We start from the raw sequence: 17126 nt of genomic DNA, 5'->3' as shown, positions 1-17126 counted from the left end.
CAACCCTCGGACTGGCAGCTGCGCCTGCTAAATTTGGGGGAACAGCCAACGGCGTTCTCACCAGAGATAACCCAGGCGGCACAGCCGCCTAAGATCAAGAATGTTTTGGTGGGGGCCTATGACGGCACCACCAACCCAGAAGACCATCTAATGGCCTACTCTAACCTCATGTACCTCCAGGGGTTAGATGATGCCGTCTGGTGTCGATACTTCCCGGCTACCCTCAAGGGCATAGCCCAGCGGTGGTTTGGTAACCTACCAGCCGGTTGCATCAACAGCTTTCGAACTTTGGCGTACTTGTTTACGTCAAATTTCTCAATGAATATTCCTGCCAAAAAGACTAGCCTCGACCTAGGGGCAATACAGCAGGGCGACCGGGAGGGCCTCCGGTCATACGTCAGACGGTTCAATCTGATGAGAATTCAGATTCCAGGAATATCAGACGAAGTGGCCTATACAGACTTCTTTCGAGGTCTGAGGGATGGGTCGACCTTTAAGTTTGACCTCGTCCGGAAGAGGGTTGCTACCCTCCAACAGGCGTTAATTGAAGCTGAAGCCTATATACAGGCGACGGAGCTTTGTGCTGTCAAGCAGCCGTCAGATTATAAAAAGTCTGACAAAAAAGAGAGTCGGCAACAGCATCAGCCGGCAAGAAAGGAAGAAAAGAGAAAAGGGGTCTGGGCAGCTGACCGATCAGGACAGCCGGCCCAGAAGATCAGGCGGAAGTCAGAATCGTATGCTCCCAAATACGAGTTCGCAAAAGATTGCTCCACCATCCTCCTGGAAATCAAAGACCGGATGTCTCTCGACAAACCGGCTGAAATGAAAAGCCCCGTGAATAAACGGGACAAGAGCAAGTATTGCCAATACCACGAGGATGTCGGCCACGACACCGATGGCTGCTATAGCCTCAGGCGGCTATTGGACTGTCTGGCAGATGAGGGGGCCCTAAAATCCTACCTACCCAAGGCTAAGGGTAATACCCAGGCCAAGAAAGGGCAGGCGGCAAAAACCGGCCCAGCAAACTCCGACACGGATGAAGAGACCATCTTCACAATAGCAGGCGGTTTTGCCGGAGGGGGTCCTACCATCCGGGGCACCAAAGACAACATCAGGAAGCTGGTCAACTCAGTGGATGAGGGTCAGGCGTCAAAAGACATCTTTCCTGAGGTCCTTATTTCTGAAAAGGACCGGGGCAAGGTCAGGCGGCCTCATGATGACCCCATCGTCATCGAATGCAAGGTTGCCAACCAGAAGGTTGGCCGAATCCTAATAGACACCGGGAGCTCGTCTGACCTAATCAGTGATCAGTGCTTGACCAAGCTCAAGTACACATCCGGTAACATGCACCAGGCTCCTCACCCACTAGTCGGTTTTGGGGGTGGAGTAGTGCATCCGGTCGGAAGCATAGATCTTCCGATCCGGCTGGGTGAAAAGGGGCAAGGACGCCACATGATAGTCAAGTTTTTAGTTGTGGAGGAGCTGTCCGCCTACAACATGATATTTGGCCGTCCTACCCTCAACGCATCTAAGGCTGTCATCATCCCGTCCCTCATGTTGGTCAAATTTTAAAAGGATGATGGTACAGTCGGTGCCCTAAGCGGGGACCAGAAGACGGCAAGAGAGTGCTATCTCTCTGACGTCAAGACAACTATGGGTGCAGCCGGCCAGGGCGAGCCCATAGATATTGATAACTACGACCCAGCAGTCCCGGCTCCAAGGGCAGCCGGTATGAAAAGAAAGGCGGACCAACTAGCACCCGTCAAAAAGGAGAAATAGCAATCACTAGCCGGGGAAAGGTCAGATGACCAACGACCTCAGCCGGCTGGTGACTGCCTTGATGTCATCCTAGATGACAGCCGTCCTGAAAGAACAGTCAAGGTCAGGACGGTAGCCTTCGAACGGTTGGGAGAAGGCTTGCTCCAGCTGCTGAAGGAATTCAAAGACATCTTTGCCTTTGAAGTGGAAGAGATGCCAGGCGTCAGCCCGGATCTTGCTGTCCACAAGCTAGCCGTAGATCCCAAAAAGCAGCCCGTTAGGCAGAAAAAGAGGGATCATGGTGGAGAAAGATCTCAAGCGGCAGCGGCTGAGGTCAAAAAGCTGTTGGATGCTGGGTTCATTAGGCAATGCTACTACCCGCATTGGGTGGCAAATGTCGTTCTAGTAAAGAAGCCGAACGGTACTTGGCGGATGTGTGTGGATTACACAGATCTGAACAAAGCATGCCCAAAAGATAGCTACCCGCTTCCAAAGATTGACAGCCTAGTCGACTCAACAGCCGGCCATGCGTTAATGAGCTTTATGGATGCTTATTCCGGCTTCCATCAAATACCTCTCTGGAAGAAAGATCAGGAGAAGACGGCTTTTGTCACTGATCAGGGGTTATTCTGCTATACGGTGATGCCGTTTGGGTTGAAGAATGCACCGGCTACATTCCAGCGCATGATAAACACCGTTTTTATCGACCAGATTGGCAGGAATGTAGAGGCGTATATCGATGACATGATAGTTAAATCCAAGCTACAGACGGATCACCTAGCAGACCTGCGAGAAACCTTCACCACACTCAGGCGGCACCGGGTCATGCTTAACCCAAAGATGCGTATTTGGTGTTGAGTCTGGGAAGTTTCTCGGATTCTTGATTGACCAAAGAGGCATCGAAGCTAATCCGGAAAAAATACAGGCGGTAATTGACATGAAGTCTCCCCGCACTGTAAAAGAGGTCCAGAAGTTGACCGGTTGTCTGGCGGCATTGGGGAGGTTCCTCAGCCGGTCAGGTGACAAGTGCCTCTATTTCTTCCAGGCAATCAGGAAGAGGTCAAGGTTTGAATGGGGTGAAGAAGCAGAGGCGGCATTCCAGAGGCTTAAGCAGCACTTGCATTCTTTGCCAAGGCTAGTGAGCCCCCTACCCCGGGAGGTTCTGTACATGTACCTAGCCGTCTCTGATCAAGCCCTTAGTGTCGTTCTCCTCGCTGAGAGAGACGGCATTCAGCTGCCGGTGTACTTCATCAGCCATGTCTTGTGCCTACCACAAGCGGCACCAGTAACTAATTTTTTCATCCAGTGACACCCATACGGGTGAATTCATCGAAGAGAACATCTCCCATTTGGGTGGTAAATTGTTCTAAGCGATCACACAGGCGGACAAATCCGCCTGACGATCCTTCGCACCAAAAAAAAGGGGTAGGCTAGCAACCCCAAACTTGCAGCCGGCTCACTTTTTGGAAGGACAGCCGATACTCAATACCGCCGCCTGACTCTCTAAGAGCAGGCCTAAAATTTTTTTTTCATCCGGTGACACCCATACGGGTGAATTCATCGAAGAGAACATCTCCCATTTGGGTGGTAAATTGTTCTAAGCGATCACACAGGCGGACAAATCCGCCTGACGATCCTTCGCACCAAAAAAAGGGCAGGCTAGCAACCCCAAACTTGCAGCCGGCTCACTTTTTGGAAGGACAGCCGGTACTCAATACCGCCGCCTGACTCTCTAAGAGCAGGCCTAAAAAAATTTTCATCAGGTGACACCCATACGGGTGAATTCATCGAAGAGAACATCTCCCATTTGGGTGGTAAATTGTTCTAAGCGATCACACAGGCGGACAAATCCGCCTGACGATCCTTCGCACCAAAAAAAGGGCAGGCTAGCAACCCCAAACTTGCAGCCGGCTCACTTTTTGGAAGGACAGCCGGTACTCAATACCGCCGCCTGACTCTCTAAGAGCAGGCCTAAAAACATTTCTTCGCCTAGTTTGCGAATACCCAGACGGCAGTGTTACCGGTGGGGTCTTCTTGGCAACCCTAGTAAATTTCTTCGCCTAGTTTGCGAAGACCCAGACGGCAGTGTTCCCGGTGGGGTCTTCTTGGCAACCCTAGTAAATTTCTTCGCCTAGTTTGCGAAGACCCAGACGGCAGTGTTACCGGTGGGGTCTTCTTGGCAACCCTTGCAAATTTCTTCGCCTAGTTTGCGAAGACCCAGACGGCAGTGTTACCGGTGGGGTCCTCTTTGCAACCTTTGCAAATTTCTTTGCTGTTTGCGAAGACCCAAGCGGTAGTGTTACCGGCGGGGTTCTTTTGGTTATCCTCACAGAAATATGTATAAAAAAATAACAAGAATTCTAGTATTGAAGTGCAGAAACATAAAAAGCATTCAAAAGCCGGCTCAGCCGGTGAAAATGTTAATATTCAAAATAAAAATTATTACAGCTTAGCCCATCTCATCCGGTGCTATTACAAGATAATGCAAGGCGCGCAGGCCGGGAAGTAGTTGCTACTCCAGGCGAACAGTGAACCGGTCCTCTTCCGGTTGGTTTTGGGTTGGATCAGGGTGAGCGGCTGCGTCGGCTTCAGGAACAACTTCTTCCTCTTCAGCAGCCTCTGCCTGCCGTCGCGCAATCTCCTCCCTAAACCAAGCGTCATAGGGTCCGGGCCCCGGCTCATTCGCCTCCTCGGCCAGAATGGCAAGATCAGAATATTTGAAGGCGAGTTCCCAGACGGTGAAGTCCGCCTCCGGGTGGATGAGGGAAAACGCCCGTTGCATCCGGTTTGCACAGTCATGCTCATTCTCTTCAATGAGCCTCTCCTGCTCCGACTCCAAGGTGGCCTTGAAGTTCTCATTGGCAGCAGCCGCCTCTTTGCGCAGGCGCTCATTCTCTTTGGCAAGGCGACCATTTTCAGTCTCCGCCTTGCTCAGCCGTTGGAGGGGCTCTTTCTGCTCCTCCAACTTTTTATTGGCATCATCCAGGGACGCCTGCAGTTGGTCAACTTGGTTTTTCAGCTGATCAATCTGCTGTTGGAGGGCCTTGGTCTTCTCCGCCTGTTCCATGCGTATAGATTTAGATTCTAAGCCATGCATGTACAAAGAGTAGTCAGCAACATTATGGGCGTCATCAACAGCCCGTTTGCTTCTCCTTACCTCTTCAGACTTGCGGGTATGAGCTCGTTTGAGCCCCTCTACGCGCAGCATAGCCTGCAAAAATACAGCCGGTTAATACTGCATATTTAAAAATGCACGTCAAGAAAATTACCGCATGGTTGTTGGAGCATACGTCGGCCAGGTCGACCAGCACCCGGTCGGCATTAAAGGAGTTGATCCCAGGGATCGCCTCCTTCTCGTCCCTGGGGACGGCTTTCAGCATGGCCCGGGCATATTGTGCCCCGTCCGGCCAGCGGGGAGAATTATCTGCACCAAAACAGACGGTGAGAAACTCGCATATGCTCTGCCTATAGACTGCCGGCTGATTGGAGAATCCCCCGGCTGCGATTGAGACTGTGAATAAGACTTGACCCGCATGGGCAGGTCAAGCAGTGTAAGGTCAAAGTTACCTTGGCGGCCCGAACGGTCTTCAGAGGGACCGGTTGCGGTCCTCAATGGGATGGCAGAAAGCACATCCGCAGATCCAGGCCCGCCTGGGACCTTTATTGATTTGCCGCCGGTAGTTTGCCGGTCGGCTGTCTTCTGCACCTTGGATGCAGACTCTTGTTGGGTCGGCGGAGGCCTGACCTGTTATTGAAGGGACCGGGGCATCTGCTTCCCCTCCTGTAAACGAGAAAAATATAAGTTATGGGATAAAAGGATTGAAATAAACGAGAAGGATCAGACGGTTATACCTTCCTCGCCGCCTGGGCAGCAAGTTTTTTCTCGAGATTGGCTTTCTGGATGTCGGCAGCCGACCTAGCCGGTGTCTTCTCGGTGGGCAGCATTTTCTTGGCTTCTTCTGCAGAGGAAGGCACACGGTTAGAGTAATAAATAAGCAAGGAAATAAAAGTATCCGGTTCGAAAGAAACCGGCTGAGTTCCGAATACATACGTTTTTTAAACATGCTGCTTAGACCACAAGCGGACAAGAAGCATTCGTCCCTAAAAAATTCATGTTTGGGCACCCAGTTTCTAGGTACCCTTACTATCTCTCCGGATGAGAGGGTGTCAGGAACTAACTCAAAAAACCCGGAGTCAAGGATGGTCTCTCTATCATCCTCCGGGACAGGGGGCAGGCAGCACTTGGTCCCCAAGAGTTCTGGTTTCCGGTTGTAGATCCGGAATTCTTTGTTCTCTGCCGTAGTTGGGGCCTTAACCAAGTAGAACCGGTGCTTCCAGTCCGACCATTTGGATGGCTTGTCCAAGGTCATAAGGTATTTGGGCTGGGTGGTCAAGGTATACCAGGCTCTCCAGCCGCCTGGGCTCCTACTCAAGTAATGCATGAGGGCAAACGCCTCCCAGCCGGGGTTGAGGCCCTGCATCTCGCAGGCGGCGATATACCCTAAAATATTTACCCATGAGTTGGGGGTTAATTGCCAGAGACCTAGGCCATACCCCCTAAGTATGGCTTTTATTGTGTCGTGGAGAGGGAAGCGGACTCCGGCCACGAAGGCCGCCTCGTAGCACCCGAACCAAGCGTTCGCGTTCGATTGTCCATCCTCCCACCATATTGTTCCCAAAGCAGCCGGGATTTTTATTGTATAGTCACCCCCCAGCGGCCGCCGTTTGATAAAATCTGGCAGCGCAGCCCGCATGAGCTCGCGGTCCTTAGAGGAGACGGCGATCATGAGAGGATCGTTCCTATTATCCCAAGAAGGCCTCTCCGCCTCCTCGCTATCCTCAGATTCGGTTAAGTAGCTGCTACGGCTACTTTGAACGTGACCGGCATCAGAGTCGGCTGGGGAGTTGGAGACCTCCTTATCAGAGCCTACCTGCTCTCTGGTCTCCTGGAGGGGAGCAGTCTCTTCGTTTAAAATGCTATCACCCGGGGTGCTAGGAGCGCCCCCGGGTGAGCCTCTCTGCTCTACCTCTCCTTGCTCTACTTCACCGCCTGAAGCTGGGACCTCAGGCGGCTGCTCATCTGAGCTCCCACTTCTGTAGTTGGGATCTCTGGCAGTAGACCGGATTCTCGCCATTGTGTCCTGCACAGACACAGAGTCGGTCGATATGGGTGTTGAAAAAGGGTTGTCCCAAAGAACAGAGGCGGCTGACCCAGTTCTAGACTCAGCCGTACTAATAAACCGGCTGAGTTCACAGCTAGGTTCCGGGTATGGGTATAAGGGGTCCATCTACTTATGGGACCAATGAACAAAAATGCGAGTAAAAGACTCAAACGGAAATACATGAAAAAGTTAGAAAGAATAGAGACGGTACCTAGAAGAAAATCTGGAAATTCTTTGGGATGCTTGCGAAGACGCAGGCGGTCCAAAATCCGGCTGGGTTTCTTTGATTACCCTCTCGAAAACCTTTGGCTAGCTTGCAACGACCCAGACGGTCTGTAGACCGGTTGCTCTCAACGAATCTCAACTCCGAATGCTCTCAACTCTCAAATTGCCGGCTGCTCTCAAATTTTCAGAAATTTGGCAAAGTTTGTAAATGAGAGCTCGGGGGACATCTTCTCCTATTTATAGAATTTGTCCTAGAAGGTGAAAAGTCGTGACTCTTCGCCTTCTGCTTTTCCATCCTTCAAAAAGAATCTGAAGAGTTGTAAAAAAAAAAAAAAAAAAAAAAAAAAAAAAAAAAACCTTTCACCGGCGCCACGTGGCACCCTGCCACGTCAGCACCAGTGAGAGGCAAATGTTTGGGGTAAAAATACCCTAAACACGTGGCCCAATGGCCTAGTGACACATGGCATCCAGCCGTTGGTCAGCAGGGCTCCAATCCTCTGCTGACACGTGTCCTCTAATTCCTAAAAGGGAAACCATCCCTTCCCCACTATAAATAGTGGAAGGACCCTCATTAATGGGGGGCTGGAACATTTGTTGTTCACATTGAATACTCCTCAAAAAGAAAAACACTTACCCCGAGCAATATTAATTGCAGAATTCTCCCATTACGCGAGAAGTAACTTTTACATTACGTGCATTCTACCTCCCGTATCTTTACTAACTTGATCGTCGGAGGCGGAGCTCCTACCCCCAGGAGTCTTCGTGATTTTGCAGGCACAGGCGTCGAAGGGCATTCTTGGAATTGTAACTCTCCCGCAGGACACATCAAAAAACCCCGAAACAATGCTAGTTGCCAATATTCATCTATAATTTCGCTTAATATTTTATGCTTATATATACATGTGAATTATTCGTTAGATGCATGTTTAGTTTTTCTTTATGTTGCGATGATTAGTTAAGTTCACTTAAATCAACCAACATAGAAATCCTAGGTGTAGGCGTCGTTTGAAGTGCGCATACGTTAAACATGTGGTGAATATGATTGGCACTCTTAGGAAGTGGGAATTGACATAATACGATTAGGGACAAATAAAGTAAGGAGCCGCCAACAAGTTTTTAAGGAACTTGTAAACCGTTCACGGATCAAAAAAGGCAACCACGATTAAGGGACAACGATAGGCAACAACGATTGACCCGTGAAGGTTACACCCCATTCATAATCCATGAGATTACTAACTCCATATGGTTCGAAACCACGAAAGGAGGATCGGGGATAATGGTACGAAGTGAGTCATGGAGTCACATTCGCCCGTATTGGCCTCTACTCGATTCTTATAGTGAAAAGTGATTCCTGCGATCACAAAGGCATACAAATAGAGATTCAATTTGCTCCAAACTATTATTAAGCTAAAATTGGTTTAATATTAATGCAACACATAATTCTAAAATATTAGTGATCACTTGAATTAATAACAAGATTAAAAAGGAACCTAAATCGGTTGTCCAAATTATCTTATTAGGCGCGATTTTCAATTACATATTCCCTTTAACATGCAATATGGTGATCAATAAAAATATAATAAAACAACATTAATATTAAAACCAATTTAATCACAATTCCAACAACATAAAATCGTTAGAAAAATAATAAGAATAAAAGGAGCATGACTCTTACTTTGATTCTGTTAGTTTGCAACTACAAAATAATAAACGAGTTAGTAACATCAAGAAAATAATAAATCAATGATTAAATTAAATTAAATAAAGTAAAGTTGATTTTGGGGCCAAACCCTCAAACAATTCTACCTTTCACGCCTTGGCTTGAGGATGGAACCACGAGTGAAGTATGGACTCCTTTGAGTACTTGAAGAAGGAATTTTGAAGTAGAAAGGGTAGGCTAGTGTTTAGGCTAAAGCATAGAAGAGGGGAGAATAAAATTAGAGAATTACTCGGTGCCCTGTTCATCAGAAATGAGGGGGTATTTATAGGGAAAATGTGCTGAGGAAGCATACGGAACCTAAAATGATAAAAACCCTAAAAAATTATCCCGTGACACGGGAAGCTCCACCGTCAGACGGTACACTTTCCCGTGACACGGTACATTTTTGGTGTGACGCGGGAAATTTTCAGAAAACGGGATAAAAAACGCGTTAAGGGTTTACGCGGAAAAGACACGGAATGTCCCGTGTCACGGCAGACCCTCGTGTCACGGGAAATCCCACCGTCAGACGGGAAGGATCCCCGTGACACGGTAGGTATCTGCCGTGGCGCGGGAAATTCCAGCCTATTTTTCCGTCTAAATACATTTTTAGCCCTAATTTCCTTCGGCATTTTAAGTGCTGATTGATAATTTCGGGCCTTTTCTGACTTTTTATTATTCGGGCTAAAATAAGAAAATAATTAAATAAAAATAAATAAAGGGTTTAGGCAAAAAATAAATAATAAAACAATAAAATAAAAAGGCTTGGTCTAAAAATTAATTAATAAGTTTGGGCTGAAATTAAAACTATGCTTTTACCAAAGACTAATCCATGGACTGTTCAAAAATATGAATTTAATAAAAAACGACTTTTTTAAACACTCTCGGGATTAAATACTAAACCCAACCAATAGTGGCGGTGAAAGGTTGTTCATCATCGGGTTTGGTTTTGGGGAGACATTTTTAGATGTCTACACTAGGTCCCTAATAATATTGAGTCAAACTTGCCTTTCCAAAACAACACTTACCAACCGAATGAGGGTGATGGTAGGCTACGCCAAAGCGAGGTGCCATCACTTCTCCAAGGCTCATAAGGCACACCGAGTGTGCACGTTGGTTTTGGTTTAACTCATCGGTATGAGTGAGGAGTCCTCACATACCGTGGCAAAAGAGATACATCGTTAAAGATGCATTAGATGCGACGTTTGTCTAACCAAGAGTGGCTTAGAGCCATTAGCAAGGCAATGCTTACCCTAGAAGATTGAGTGTTAAGACAAGCCAAAGCATGCTTAACCACTCTTTGTTTCTTCGGATCTTGGAATCGCCTTATTTTCACAAAATAGGGACAATTTTACGTGTAAATAAGACGTTAAATAAGTATTGAAAATTTGCATGAATAAAATACAATCTTATTTAAGTAATTTTGAATGGTTTTTCGTTAAAATTCTTTCAATTGTAGAATCACGTCTTCAACTAATGACAACGACCTTATGTACCCAGAACTTCCCGAAAAGTTACCATTTTTGCTCAATTTGGTGAACTTTAAGGAATGGGAAGATGAACTCCGAAAGACACTCAAAAATTGCTACCTAGAGCATATCTTGGACACTCCGATCCCCAGTTTCTACTCGAAAGGGATCATGAGTGATGAAGCTCATGAAGAATGGAGCATGGATTGCAAGAGAGTTGCGAAACTCATGGCAAACTCCATCCCGATTCAATGGAAGGAGATTTTCTCCGGCTATTTTCCAGACATGATGCTCAAAGCTCTTGAGGATGTAGTCAATTTGAGGGTCATCAAAAGTGCTAGGGGCAATTATGATGGTCACGTGGAGGATGTGACTAGGTCACTCTCCAAAATGAGGATCAAGCCACCGCAAGATGGTTGTCTCTCAAAAGAAAAAAAAGAGGTGTGGGGAAAAGTCTAAAATGCGAGACTTAGGCCCGGAATGCCACTTCAAGCTCATGTAATTAACATGACAAGGCTATTCAACCATCTGGAGCTAATTGGCAAACCACTGGAAGATGAGCAAGCGGCTCACATGCTTCTTATCTCTCTTCACTCGGGATATGTGGGGCTTAAAATGCGTATCACTGCCAATAGGGATACACTATCCTTAAGGGAAGTCATCCAAGAGCTCCAAAAGACCTATTCTTGCAAGAAGGCTAACTTTTCCCTTAGACCAAGGAAGAAGGAGTTCAAAGACAAGAGGAAGATGCTCTTCTTCTATTGTGGTAACCCCGGACACTACAAAAGAGAATGCAGCAAGTATCTGGATGATGAGGCAAAAGGAAAAGTAACCTCAACCTCAGGTATCATCTTAAACACTTGAATATAAGCAATTTTTAAAGGTATTAAATACCGGAAAATTGACTCACAATACACTCCTTTTTCAGGAACCAAGTGAGCGGTGATTTTTCATGTGGAAATGAGTACACAAGTAGGATGAAGGTGATCTATCCAAGAAAACTTGTAATCTCATGTTTTGTCTAAAGAAGTAGAACTTATTTAGTTTTATGCACCATACTTTTGATGTATTTCCGACGTTGGACGTCGTTTTCATCAACCAAGACTTTTGTTTTGATGTCTTGAATATATTTATGGAATGACACTTTCACGTGTTTTTAGACAAAATGTTTGATACCAATGCAAAGAAAGCTAAGACTACACCGTCTAGTCAAACTTACTTGTGGCACTTTCGTCTTGGCCACATTAACATCAAACGCATCAAGAAGCTTCTTCAAGAAGGTATTCTTGACTCATTTGATTTAGAATCCTTTGAGAATTGCAAAGGATGTTTATTAGGCAAGACGATAAAGCAACCACTCTCCAAGTTGGGAGAAAGGGCCGGTGACTTGTTGGGACTAATACACACCGATGTATGTGGGCCAATGAGTACCCCGCAAGGAGTGGTTATCGGTATTTCATAACCTTCACAGACGACTATAGTAGATATGGTTATGTCTATCTAATGTCGCACAAATCTGAATCGTTTGATAAATTCAAGGAATTTCAGTACGAAGTTGAAAACTAACTAGGCAAGAAAATCAAAGCGCTTCGATCGAATCGAGGTGGCGAATATTTGAGCCAAGAATTCGATGACCATCTGAAAGAACATGGAATACTTTCAGAGTTGACACCTCCGAGAACTCCTCAATGGAATGGAGTATCTGAAAGGAGGAATCGAACCCTGTTAGACATGGTCCGATCGACTATGGGTCTTAGTAAACTTCCAATCTTTTTCTGGGGACATGCACTTTTAACTGCGGCACTTACACTGAATCGTGCTCCGTCAAAGGCAGTGGAAAAGACTCCATATGAATTATGGACAAATAAACCTCCAAGGTTGTCTTTTCTCAAGATTTGGGGATGCAAAGCATATGTCAAGAAACTCATTTCTGACAAACTTCATCCGAAATCTGACAAGGTTTACTTTGTGGGTTATCCAAAAGAAACCAAAGGGTATTACTACTACAACAAATCCAAGAACAAAGTGTGTGTTGCTCGTGATGGTGTCTTTTTGGAGAAGGAGCATCTCTCCAAAATGACAAGTGGGAGGAAAATCGAACTCGACGAATTTCGAGAGGACGAGCAACAAGGACAAGTTGACAATCAAAGTGCTCAAGAAGCATCTGCTGACATTGGTCAAAGTCAAAATATGCAAAGTCAAACCGACAATGCAAATGCTAAGTCCATTACCCTACGTAGGTCAAATCGGCCAAGATCTCAACCTGACAGATATCTCGGTGTTGTATTAACCGAAGATCAGGACATCCTAGTAGTGGATGGAGATGAGCCGGCAACCTACAAGCAAGCTATGACGAGCCCCGACTCTGCAAAATGACAAGAGGCCATGAAATCCGAAATGGACTCCATGTTTGAAAATCAAGTATGGGACTTGGTTGATTTACCCGTAGGTTACACACCTATCGGATATAAATGGATTTTCAAGATGAAAACCGACAAAGATGGAAATGTATTCATTTACAAAGCAAGGCTGGTAGCAAAAGGTTACAGGAAAATTCACGACGTTGATTATGATGAAACCTTTTCTCCAGTAGCTATGCTTAAGTTCGTTCGAATTCTTCTAGCGATTGCTACATATTACAATTATGAAATATGGCAGATGGACGTCAAAACCGCCTTCCTCAATGGAATTTTGGAAGAAACTGTGTACATGACACAGCCTGAAGGTTTTGTCGACCAGAATAATCCTAAGAAGGTATGCAAGCTTAAGAAGTCCATTTATGGATTAAAGCAAGCAAGCAGAAGTTGGAATCTGCGATTTGATGAAGCCATCAGTAAGCTTGGTTTTATCAAGAATCCAGATGAGTCTTGTGTTTACAAGAAGGTTAGTGGGAGTGACATTGCCTTCCTAGTCTTATATGTCGATGACATTTGCTCATTGGAAATAGCATTCCGTTGTTAGAGTCTGTAAAGGCTTGGCTCGGGAAATGTTTTTCAATGAAAGACTTGGGAGAGGCTCAGTACATACTAGGCATCAAAATCTATAGGGATAGATCAAAGAGGATGATAGGAATGAGTCAAAGTACTTACATCGATAAGGTACTAGCTTGATTCCAAATGGAGAGAGCCAAGAGAGGGCACCTACCCATGTCACATGGCATAACCTTAAGCAAGAAGCAGTGTCCAAAGACACCTGATGAGCGAGAAAGGATGAGTCGTATTCCATATGCTTCGCTTATTGGATCGATCATGTATGCCATGATATGTACTAGGCCGGATGTATCGTATGCCTCGAGTGCTACGAGCCGATACCAATCAGACCCAGGAGAGGCGCATTGGACTGCGGCCAATAATATTCTGAAGTACCTGAAAAGCAATAAGGATAAATTCCTGGTCTATGGTGGTAAAGATGAATTGGTTGTTGAGGGATATACCGACGCAAGCTTCCAAACAGACAGAGACGACTCCAAGTCACAATCCGGATACATATTCTGTCTCAATGGAGGAGCGTTTAGTAGGAAGATTGCAAAGCAAAGCACAACCGCTGATTCTACAACTGAAGCCGAGTACTTGGCAGCGTCTGAGGCAGCCAAGGAGGCAGTTTGGATTCGCAAGTTCATTGATGAACTTGGTGTTGTACCCTCCATCAAGGGTCCAATAGATCTCCATTGTGACAACAATGGAGCTATTGCTCAGGCTAGAGAGCCACGAGAACATCAGAAGGTCAAACATGTCAAGAGGCGATTTCACATGATTCGAGAATGGAAGACAGAGGGTGAAATCAGAATTTGCAAAGTGGGAACGAATGACAATGTAGCCGATCCACTTACTAAACCCTTGTCTCAAGTGAAGCACAACAAACACATTGAGGCAATGGGAATCAAGCATGTCGCAAACTGGCTTTGATTTCCATATTATAGTGTTTTAATTAAATTTTGGACAATGTTAGTGTAAAGCACTATGATGAACCATTAAGTTTTTGGAGTAATTAAAATTTTTTATGAAATTTAATTCACTCCGTCTCTATTTAATTATGGTTTAGAATTAAATAATGAGTCCATTTGATTTTAATAAATATTCAAAATAGGGTATCAAGTCAATGGCTTGGATAAAGAAACACCTATTAAGTGAACATTGAATATTTTAATCGAAAATTATCCCTAATCAAGGTCATATTTTTGTGGACGATTAATGACCATTAGAGATTAGTGTGTAGTATGATTTATAGCACTATTTCTTGTGCTATGAGGATATAAATCATTTGCACAGGTATTGGTTTAGAACCATACTGGATCGACCTATGAGAATACTTTAAGAGATTTAAAATCGTCAAAAGTATTTTTCTCATTATTACTATCGGAACTCTTTTCCTTGACCATGAGTAGTGGGAGGTCTCTTGTTTGAGTAATAGTTCGCTTTGGTATCCGCCAAACGTCTGCCGTAACTGGGGATTATAATGACAGATATCGGGCGGCTAGGTCCTCTTAGTAAGAGAAGCTACATTACAAGTCTGGAAATGTCCCCCTACTAACAATAGGGAACATGTCTTGTTGTTTACAAGGCCTCTCGAAGAGTGAGACTGTGAAAATGCATGGTCGTGCTCAGATGGATTTTAGAAATCATCTGCTTATTGACAGTCAAACTCGGATTTCGAGAAACACTTCTGGACGTAACAGAGATGACGAGTAATCTTACTCTGTAGTTCATGAAGAGACATAGGAAAGGGGTTATACACTAAATACACACTTGTCCGGAAGGACAAGTGGGAGATTGAAAGGAATGGTGTCCTTCAAACAAGTGTATTATTCTGATAGAGGGTTTAGAATTATTAGAAAGCTAATATATTTAGTATAGTCAAGTGATCGGAATGCCTGGGTGGAGGCCGCTTCCGATCAGTAATATTAATATAATTAATATTACAACTTAATCTTGACTGAACCCTTCGGGTCACACCCAAGCAAAATATACGAACCGACTCGACGAATTAATTCGGAAGAAATTAATTCGTCGCCCGAGTGTTAAATATTTAGATGTCGGTAATTCGAGCTTGGAGCGTGAAAACCGATCGTCGGAAGTCGAGTCAAAAATAATAAAAAGAAGAGACGCGCAAAGTAATAATAAATCGACCATATTCCCAAAATACTCCTAGCATCGGAGTGCCCCTAGCATCTGAATGCTAGGGGCAAAAAATGTCCAAGCATAGGTGGCTAGCAAGCGCACCAAGCCGAGCCTAGCATAGCTGGCTAGGTGCGTGCTAGCAGCCACGCACAGCAGCAGCTAGCAGCCGTGTGCACGTGGTGCGTGCAGCAGCTAGCTGTCGCAAGCTAGGCGTTTTAGCAGCGCACACACTAGCAGCCACGCTCAGCATCAAGCCCACACCAAGTGCTTGGCTTGCGCGCACAGCAGCAGCCCACATCTAGGTGGGGGGCTGGGCTCGTGGCTGGGCCATAGGGCCGGTCACTTTGGGGAAGCTTGAGGAATATGGGAGAAAGCGGGTAAGGACATGTGGCATAAGGAGAGTATTGAGTGGGAAGAAAGTATGGTCCCCTACTCTCCATGTGGTCCTCACCAACCCATTTTACATGGTAATGCCACTTGTAGATTTATTATTAGTTTGCAATTTTAATTTAATTTAGCTTTAAATTAATTTGTGGAATTTCATGATCCTACATTGATGGGATAGAAATTCCCACTCATACTTTCCTCTATAAATACCAACCTTGGGATTTGGAGTAAAGTGCTTGAGTGGGAGTTAGAAAGAGCATTCCATATTTTGGAAAAACTCTTAAACTCCATTAACACTTGGGTTTTGGTTGAACCTTGCTAACTCCAAGGTAGCGGACCTAAAAAGTCGTGTTCGTCCTTTGTGGGTGGATACTGTTGGAGGCACGACATTTTCGGTGGTCAAGGCTTTCAAGTAAGAGCCCGTTTTGAGAGGGCGAAGCTCGCTTCAAGGGTATGATTCGTTCTTCCTTTTCTTGTGTTTATTTATTTATGCTTTATGGTTTTATTAATTACGAGTGGTTCCTATGGTCGGGATTGTTTCCGCGGTGAGTCGGACTCACCAATCCCCAACACTATGGACACCATGGAATAATCTCCGTATTCTTTACCTGTCTTAAGTAAACAATTAACAACAAGACAATAACATAAAGCTTGAATTTTAAAGCGTTTTTTAGTCATGTTGTCACGAGGGGCGACAAAATGTTCAATAAATTGAATCAAGTTCACGCCTTCTTCAGTTCCAATGTTGGTCATATCATTGTCGGACAAGCCAAAAACTCTTTGGAATATAGGTTTAGGATCTGACAAGGTAGGCGAATAAGTCACAGGGAGAGTATTTGTAGGGAAACCTAGCAAGGCCTCAAACTCACCGGGTAGGGGGACAGTTTCGTCCCCTTTAAACAAGAAAAGGTGGTGGTTAGAGTCCCAATGGTTGACTGCGGCATGAAGAAAATCAAAGTTAACCACTAGTTGCATATAATTAAATAGAGGGTCTAGGTGGTAAATTTTGAAAGCTAGTTTGTTCTCGGTTGAAAGGGAAAGGACACATTGCTTCAAACGTTGTTCAAAGGTCTTCACCATTGTTCAAAAAAAAGAGAGAATGAGAATTTAGTGAGATTAATTCTTTTTAGTTTCTTATTACTAAGCGAATGAATGCGAGATAATCAAAAGCCTACACGAAACCACGTTTAAATAGACCCAAGAAGGGCAAAATTTTCGGCAAATTCGACTTAAAGGAAAGTTTACTAACAGGTGGCGCGCGCAACTAATTTACATGCGCGCGACAGCCGCGCGCAACTCACGCAGTTGC

The sequence above is a fragment of the Chenopodium quinoa genome, unplaced genomic scaffold (genome assembly GCF_001683475.1).
Source record: "Chenopodium quinoa cultivar QQ74 unplaced genomic scaffold, ASM168347v1, whole genome shotgun sequence".
NCBI lineage: Eukaryota > Viridiplantae > Streptophyta > Magnoliopsida > Caryophyllales > Amaranthaceae > Chenopodium > Chenopodium quinoa.
The sequence above is the reverse complement of the archived record's forward strand: the minus strand, read 5'-3'. Positions refer to the sequence as shown.